We start from the raw sequence: 9,012 nt of genomic DNA, 5'->3' as shown, positions 1-9,012 counted from the left end.
TTGGCATCGTCGGGGTGAACAGCAGTAGCAGTAGCCTCTGCGTTACCAAGGCCCTCCCACAACCCCCCACAAAGATGCCAGCTTGCAAAAGTGTTAAGGAGAATGGGGAAAATATTATTTCCATTTCCATACAAATAAAAATCAGATATAAATATGGAGATGCTGCTCTGGGCAACAGTCATTGACCATCAAGAGAAGGTGATGCAGTTTACTTAACATTCCCCAAATACTCCATATTTAGCAGTATTTGCTAATTTTTCTGTTATAAACAATTTTAATGAACATTTTAGAATATGACTGTTTCATATTTAGTTTATGTCTTTATGGAGCATACTTAAAAGCATAGGTACTGACTCCCACTGTAAACATTATCTTGTGATTATTTTCATTAAGTCCAATTTCCTGTGTTTAAATATTCAGATCTAAATTTTGAAAGAAGTTTCATTCTTCCATCAATTTGAATGTTACCATGTACAGTTCAACCATGAACATTTTACTTTATATTGAATATTTCTTTTTTTTTTTTCTCGGTTCAAGTTTAATAGAAACAAAAGACAAAACGTGATGCCCTGCTACTGTACATACAGTTGGCCTGCCCCATAACAGCTCAGGCCCTTCTCTCCAGAAAAGAAAGGCTGGCCTCCCCAACCCCTGCAGAAAAGGCCTGTCCTGTCCCCATACCACATCTGCACAGTCTAAAGTCTTAGGTTCTAAGCATGACAATAATACAAGAGAGATTTTGTTTTCATGGCCACCCACTGCAGCCCAGCCCTAAAACGACCCGGCGCTCACTTCTGCTTAGAGAAATATTCTTTGCTCTTCTGGACATCAGGCTTGATGGTATCACTGCCAGGCTTCCAGCCAGCTGGGCACACTTCCCCATGCTTGTCAGTAAACTGGAAGGCCAGGACCAGTCGCAGAGTCTCATCCACAGAGCGGCCTACAGGAAGGTCATTTACCGTGATCTGCCTAAGGATACCTTTATCGTCAATGATAAAGAGGCCCCTGAAGGAGATGCCTTCATCAGCCTTTAAGACTCCATAGTCCTGAGCAATGGTACGCTTGGGGTCTGATACCAAGCGAATGTTCATGGGTCCCAGTCCTCCTTGGTTCTTGGGTGTGTTGATCCATGCCAGGTGACAGAGATGAGAATCCACAGAAGCACCAATCACTTGACAGTTGAGTTTCTTAAATTCTTCTGCCCTGTCACTGAAAGCAATGATCTCCGTGGGGCACACAAAGGTGAAGTCAAGAGGGTAAAAGAAGAACACAATGTATTTTCCTTTGTAGTCAGATAGGCTGAGATCTTTGAACTGGCCATCTGGCATAACAGCCGTGGCTTTGAAGTTGGGGGCAGGATGCCCAATTTTGGCATTTCCCGAAGACATCTTGCTATCAGCGGCTCTGAGAGCAAAAAGGCCGTAAACAAGGCAGGAAGAAGACCTATATTGAATATTTCTACAAGTTCTTTATTTTTGGTGAACTTTTGTAGTTTTCAAGATTATAAACAAGAGGTGACTTTTCAGGCAGTTAATCATATAACACTTTATATTTTATATATTTTCTTAAGTAATATATATTATGAATTGAATTAACAGTCTCATAATTTGAATTTATTTCTTGCCTAAACTATAATAAAACTGTAAGTAGTTCTTCTCAGATATTGCAAGGTTGCTCTAATCTGAAAATACAATCATTATTTTCCAAAGTCTGCTGATGACTTTGATGAATTTCAATAGGCTCTATGGTATAATCAGCACATCCTTGGGTCAAAATGGTAGGGATAAAAACAAGAGGGACAAAATGTCCTACTTTGGATCAGCAAAGGCCAAATGGAAGATGTTAAATTTCAGCTAGGCATCGAAGGATACTTAGGATTTGCTGCCGGAAGGAAGGAATACAGATGGTCTTTGTGCAGCTGCTATGTTCCATATTTTTCACTGCACCATTTGAACAGGTGGATGGTATGATCTCACTCTAGTAGCCTATTTTGACTCGTGTTTATGAATTTCTTATCCAAATTTTGCTAACACTGATTAATCATCTTCTCACGAAAACTTTCTCAAATGCAAAGATTGGATCAAGTGCCATTAAATCACTTTCCTTCTTTGATCAAATTCTATACCACACATTTACGCCTTTTTCAATATTATTCCCATTTTCATTTTTCTCCTACTGAATATTTTTATCACATTATATTCCTTGTAAATTTTTAGATTTTGTGCAACATATTTTTAACTGAGATACTATTATATGCTGGGCGATGTACTAGATGACAGGAATATGTAGTAAATAAGACATACTAATTCCTGCATTCATGGAACTTAATACTGAATCATTAATCAGGGTTTCATAGTTGTCTAGAAATAATTTCAGAGTAATAATCTCTGCTTTTGTGAGCCTTCTTTTTGAAGCCACTATTTCTAACAAGTTCAGTGTTTCTGGGTCCAATTTTGAGATTTAATTTATTTTTTAAGAAGACTTGATTCTTCTTTGTTTTTTTTAAATCTGTATCTTGCCATGTGCAATTTTAGCTGTTGACAGTTTTATTTCATGTTGATTATTTCTACCAAGTGTAATTTTTTTCCTGAGCCAATTCCCGCAGTATCCAATATGACCAACATATAACCCTTTAAGCAGGTTTTCATGTATATTTGAGTTTTACCACTTGCATCTTTAGGCATTATCAGTTTTATTTTGTGTTGATTATTTCTGCTGAGCCAAAAATTTTCCCAGCAACCTAGTAAAAATGTCCTTTGGGTCAAATTTGTGGGATCAAAACTGCAAAATATTTTAAAAAAAAATCCTCGAGTGAAACAGTGTAGCAAAAATTGTGATTCAAGACTTTGGAAGAGATGCATGACAAAATATGAAAAGTAGCACCTCCCATACTCTAAGGTGCACACAAATTACCTGGGATCTAGATAAAATGCAGATTCTGATTCAGTGAATCTGGGGTGGCCCCGATCCTTTGCTTTTCTAACAAGCTCTCAGTAGATACTAATACTGCTAATCCCCAGGCTGAAGAACAAGGAGTTAGACTACATGTTTTGTGGTCCTGCAGGCTGGAGTTCAAGACCCTTGCTGGCCCCTAAACTTCAGGAACTTACTTAACCTCTGAGTCTGGTTTTAGTCATTTGTAAAATGGGATGATAATACTACTACCTATCTAAGAGGTTTGTTGTCAAGATTAAATAAGATGATTTCTGTAAAAAACGTAGCACAGCGCTTCCCACCTAGTAAATAACGAATGGTAACCCTTATTGACTGAGTAGTAAAAGGTACATGAAAAACATATGGGAGGTTTCAGGAATGAATGGTAAGTGGCCTGGCTACTCAGAGTGTGGTCGCTGGACCAGCAACATCTGGGAGCTTGACAGAAATGTGAAATCTCAGACCCCGACTCAGACCTACTGTAAAAATCTGCCTTTTAACAAGATTCCTTGGATATTTGCGTGCATATTATAGTTAGAGAAGCAAGGGCACTGAATTTCAAGAAAGGGGGCAGGAGGCAAGCCTGAAAAGGTATCCCAAGGACTGTGTAAAGCAGCTGACTTGCCCATGGAGGACTTTGAAAACTGTTTTGCAGGGCTGTGGGGTGAAAAATACCCATCCTTCACCATCCACCGCACACATATTCCCAAATCAGGCATTGTTAATCAATCAAGCACTCTTTCCAGCTGGGCCTTGGTTAATCTCAAGATCCCTATCTACACAAGGCCCTGGGCAACGTCTTATCAGTGAATTCAGGGTGACAGAAATGGTAATTTGCCGGCACTGCATGAGACCATTTGGAGCCATTAAAAAACCTTAAAAAGGAAAACATGAGAATATATGTAAGGGCTTAGATTCTGAGTCTGACACCTGGCTAAACACTCAATAAACAGGAGTCAATTACTTCTACCTAGCCTAGCATCTGTGCCAACATTTTCTCCAGACAGCGAGTACATGAGAAAATTTAGGACAGTGTATTCATATTTTGGGGTGTTATAATACCCTTTTATTGTGAAATGATGGAAGGAGTAGAAAATGGTTTCTTTTTAATTCTCATACGGCAAAATTAAAATTTTAGCAACTCCATGTTCCCTTCATGACACCGTGAACACCTGGAGGTGATTAGAGCCTGTATTTCTGGGGTCTGGGGGTACTGGGGTCACTCAGGCTGGCCAAAAAGGCCTAGCCAGAGCGGAATGGCACTTCTTACTGTTCTCCTTCTACTCGCCCCACAATGTCTGCCTTTGGACAAGTGTCGATGAGAATATTTCCTTCTGCAAATGGCACGCCTTGTCCCTCTCACCACATCACACCAGAGTTGACTCTGTGCTTATAGAAGTACTGTTGACACGTAGTGGGAACCCGTGGCAAGTCCAGTGATGGTGGTGCAGAGCCAATATGGGGGAGCAGAGTCTGACTGTCCCCATGAGGCACAGTCTACTGAGAGTCTCCAGAGAGTCTCCTTATTAGCAACCCTCAGACAGAGGCTAAACTGGGTGGGAGGAGCAGAGTCCAAGGGCCTGGAGTTGAAGAGGGCTGCTTTGCACTAGGTGACCTGAGAGGACTTTTCCAATGCAAGCATTAGACTTTTGGACACAAGTGAACTGTTGGCTACGTTTTCTGGATAACGCATCACTCCAGGATACCCTGAGGTCCTAGAGCCAACACTGGCTTTGACATGCATGTGCTCCCGCTTCCAAGATCTCAGCTCTCCCTGAAAGTTCACTCAGCAATTCTGAGACCAAACTGTCCTAACAAGCTAAAGAACCAAAGTCTATTGAGGTTTACACCTCCTCCTATTTAAAAACATTTTGTATTCTTTTTTTTTTTTTTTTTTTAGGTTAAACACAGGAATCTATGTGCTGTAGTACACCACCCACCCCTTCTTCATACACTCCCTGGTGTTATGTACACAATTGCACTGCCCTCTGAATCTAGAAAATTAATATGCAAATGGAAGCAACAATAATTCCATATAGTGACATACAGTGTTACGTGTAATTTTCGGACTGGTTTCCTATTGGCAGGACAATCCAAGAGAAAAAAGAGAAGGGGAACCAGAGTTCAGAGCTGCAGCGTGTGGGGCTGGAACAGGAACCCCATTTAATACCACACTGTATTCCATATTTCCAATGGGGGACTCACCCGGACATCTTTTTGAATACCCAACTCACCCAAGCTCATCATTAATTCTCTTTCAAAGTGTGGTATCAACAGACTTTGCATACAAACATCTCTCAAATAATGAAGGCTTTGGTTCTACTGAATTACTTTGAAACAGTAGCCCTTAAAAACATGATTAAAAGTTTCCATTGAAGTTTATTATTAATGAATAAGGTTTTGTACTTATGCATATGAGGCCTTCTACAGAGAAGGATTTCAAATTCCTTTCTAAATGAGGCCTGGGATAAACATAACCACTTCCCTTCATGAGTAGACACACTAGAGCTGGTGTATGTAGCCATTAGGGGCCATGACTTAAAATGTAAAGTAGTTTAACCTCTTATGAAAGGCTTAAAAAGAAAAAGAAGAAAAATGGTGCTCCCCACTCCCAGCTGGTTTGTTGTATTAACCATGTCTTTTGTTTTCTGTATTCTGATGCTTTGACATCTGGGGCCTTACTGACCCTGGAGAGACTGCCCATCCCAGGGTTAGCTAATTCCTAGATAGGAACAACTCACCCACGAACACACCTTTCAAATGCACACCAACCATTCTAGAGCCCACACCTCCAACCGCCCCCCTTTATCAGGCTCTCCCACTCCAGGCCATGGTCCATCTAATCACCTCAGGGCCAGGGACCAGACAACTAGGGACGGCTCCTATGCCCTTGAGTCCACTGCAATTATTCAATCTGGCCAATCTTAAGCCTGCTTACCCTGTCTTGCTTGTTCCTTCCCACAGAAACCACAATAAAGGCTCTTGTCTGCGGTTCTCTCTCCCCTCTGCCTTCCAACTGACCCCAGTTCTTCTCCAAATGCCCCCCTGCCCTTTCCACCCCCGATGTGGCAAACCCCTTCCTCTGGGGAATGGGAAGAAACTGTCTTTTCAATGGCAATCTTCCTCCCAATCTGTTGACCTGACCGTACCTCAAATTTCCTATGAATGCACTTTATGACTATTGTTAAACACGTATCTACATAATCATGACAGTCCTGGAAACCTTCTCTTACCAGGTGAGAGCAGCATATCTCCAGGTTTTTTATTCCCCAGTTCTTCCGGAGGGCTCCCATAATCCTCTGTTTCCCCACCACCTTTTCTCTGTGCCCTATCTGCCACCCCTTCCCACCACTCCCCTGCAAGGGTGTTTCGTCTACCTTCACTAGGCAACACAGTGACGTTCACACAACTTAAACTTTCAACACCTCCCGGGAATTCCTTGCCCCACTTTGAGAACCACCCTCTGAAGCTGCTCACTTCTGTTACTACTTCCGAAAATGTGGAGTTTATTTCATTTTATTTTTAGCAGGGATTATGGAGATGTAGTTATACCTCTTCTTCCAGAAATTCCTTTGAGGCTTCTAAAATGACCTCCTCTCTATGGATGTTGAGGGTTCTTGGATTGGTAAAGAAAACACTTCCCTCCCTCCTTCCCCAAACAATTAATTTCAGACCTATTTCCCTGAGAAAGAGACCAGTGTGAGTGAGCAAAGAGATCCATTTCCCTCCATCCCTAATCCCATCACTTTTCGGTCCTCCTTCAGGGGGATTTGGTAACAATTTTCCACACAACGAGGACCCGCTTTCACATTCAACTTTATGAAGGCCACATAAATGCTTCCAAAAGGTACACAGAAACGAGAGATTCTCCTGCCACCAGACTTGAGACATGCAGGAAGATGCTCGGCTTCAAACCGCACCCCCTCTAGTGGCCCACACCCTCCCCCCACAAAAAAAGAAAGAAGGGAAGATTGTTTCCTAATTATCCAGTGCCAAATCTCTATCACAGGATCTGGACGTATCTGAGGTGACCTTCACATACAGGTTTCCTCTCCTCATCTATGTTTTTCTAGCTCTCCTCCCAACCACCCAACAGGGTTACCTATTTTTCTGTAATATTTCACCTGAAATAGAGGCATTGTGCAAATCTCAATAAATACAACTTGATAACATGGAATAGGAGAAAGAAGAAAACAAAAGAATTGACTTAGTCACTCACTGTTGCAGGGATTTTGATTGAATCTGGTTTGAACTGGGAGACTAAGGACTCCCACAGGACAGTATGTCTAGTTTAGGGGCTTGGTATTTCTGGGAAATAAGGCCCTGCCTCTCTCCACATGCAGCACTGGAACTGAGAATCTTAGAAAATGATTCCTTCCAGTCACCCGAGGCAGATGTTCTCAGGACTCCCCCCATGGCTCTGTGCCCCTCTTAGCTCAGTGCCTCTGGACCAAATTGCAGTCTCTCAGGGAAACGCACCTGTGTTTGTCTGCTGGGAGGCCGTTGCTGCTGCTTGGTCGGTCAAAAACACAAGGGAATTCATGTCACCCATGAAGAGCTCCCCTGACCAGACCAATGGGTGTTGATGTAAAAATACCTCAGCTCCCTTACCTCTCAGAGGGAGGACATCCTGCCCCAGGATGTGCTCCATTCTGGCTCCCAGAAATCCACAGCAGAACTGAGCTTTGGTTTCCCGCAGTGGGAACTGGCTCGACAATGAGCCCTTACCTTGGCTTTCTTTTCTTCCCTGTCTCACTTCCCCGCTCTCCCACCAGTGTTTCCTGGGATCACCTCTTTTGGAGTCCTTTGCATAGTATCTGCTTCTGCAGGGGCTCAAACTAAGACCATTTGTGAAAGAGATCAATCCCTTTGTTGCAAGTTCTTTTCAGAATAAGATGTGAACTTTATTGGAGTCCTTCATGTACATAGTTATTGTACATCTCACCGTGTGCTAAGCTGTGCCTCTGACTAGAAAGAGAGGCTCTTCCTATCCCTCGTCATCCTGCACAGTAAAGAGCAACTGGGTATTAAGGTGAAAAGCCAACCTCCAGAGTCAGAGTGCTGGAGAAACTAGTGCACACTTATACATACATGTATGCGTATATAAATAAATATAAATATAAACATAAACATAAATACAACTTGCCCAAAAGATACATCCATATCCTAACACCTGCTAGATGTGCAGTTTTGAGTAATTTATTCTCCAGCCTTCAGTTTCCTTATCTATGAAATGAACATAATAATTGTCCCTACCTTAAAGGATTAAATGAGATAACTTATGTAAAGCACGTAACACATCATCTGGTGCAAAGCAAATACTCAATAAAAGTCAGCTCCTCTTATTGTTCTTGTACTTTCAGTTTAAATGACTCCTCCTTAGGGAAGCCTTGCCTGACCTGAGATTCAGTCCCTCTCATACGTTCTCACAAATTCCCACACAGCCCCTACTATATATATACATAGTATGTATGAAGACTGTATGTATAATATATGCATACATGTATATCGTCAGTAAGTAGCACAGAGCTATTCACATAACAGATGCTCAGTAATGGTTGTTGAAGGAGCAAATAGGTAAGTAGCATGGGATCCCTGCCTTCGAAGAGTTATAAAAATTAATGGCAAATGTGGACAAATTCATGTAGAATTAGACCCTTACGAAGTATTTCACTCCTTCACAACACTCCACAAATAGTTACCCAAAAAAGAGCCCTGCTTTGGAAAAGCTGCAAATCATTCTAGAAGTACTGCTGTGTTCAGGTCACCGCCTGCCTCCAAAGTCTCCCTAGAGAAAACACAATAGCCCTTTTACTTTCTACTCAGCAGGATCCCCTCCAGAACAATCTAGCACTTATAAGAAGCTTTCACTCACCATGATTTCCCCCTAAAGAAATCCTAGCTCTGTACTATTAACAACTTTTCCTTAGTAAACTGAGGGGAGAGCGGGGGACAGGAAGCCTACTATTTCCCTGTCCTCAGCATAGAATATTTCTCCTGTGCTCTTTTGCCAAAAGTGCTACTCGAGAAAATGTAAGAGGGGAACAAGAATTGATTATTGCCAAGATAACCATGGAT

General features: G+C 41.9%; 1 pseudogene; it reads right to left on the bottom strand.

The window, feature by feature from the left end:
- Positions 1–520: 520 nt before the first annotated feature.
- Positions 521–1,429, bottom strand: LOC112825057 (peroxiredoxin-1 pseudogene; annotated as a pseudogene).
- Positions 1,430–9,012: the final 7,583 nt, after the last annotated feature.

The sequence above is a fragment of the Callorhinus ursinus genome, unplaced genomic scaffold, assembly GCF_003265705.2.
Source record: "Callorhinus ursinus isolate GAN/ISIS: 27379988/994484 unplaced genomic scaffold, GSC_fseal_2.0 scaffold12, whole genome shotgun sequence".
Classification (NCBI taxonomy): domain Eukaryota; kingdom Metazoa; phylum Chordata; class Mammalia; order Carnivora; family Otariidae; genus Callorhinus; species Callorhinus ursinus.
This window is presented reverse-complemented; position numbering and strand designations above follow the sequence as displayed.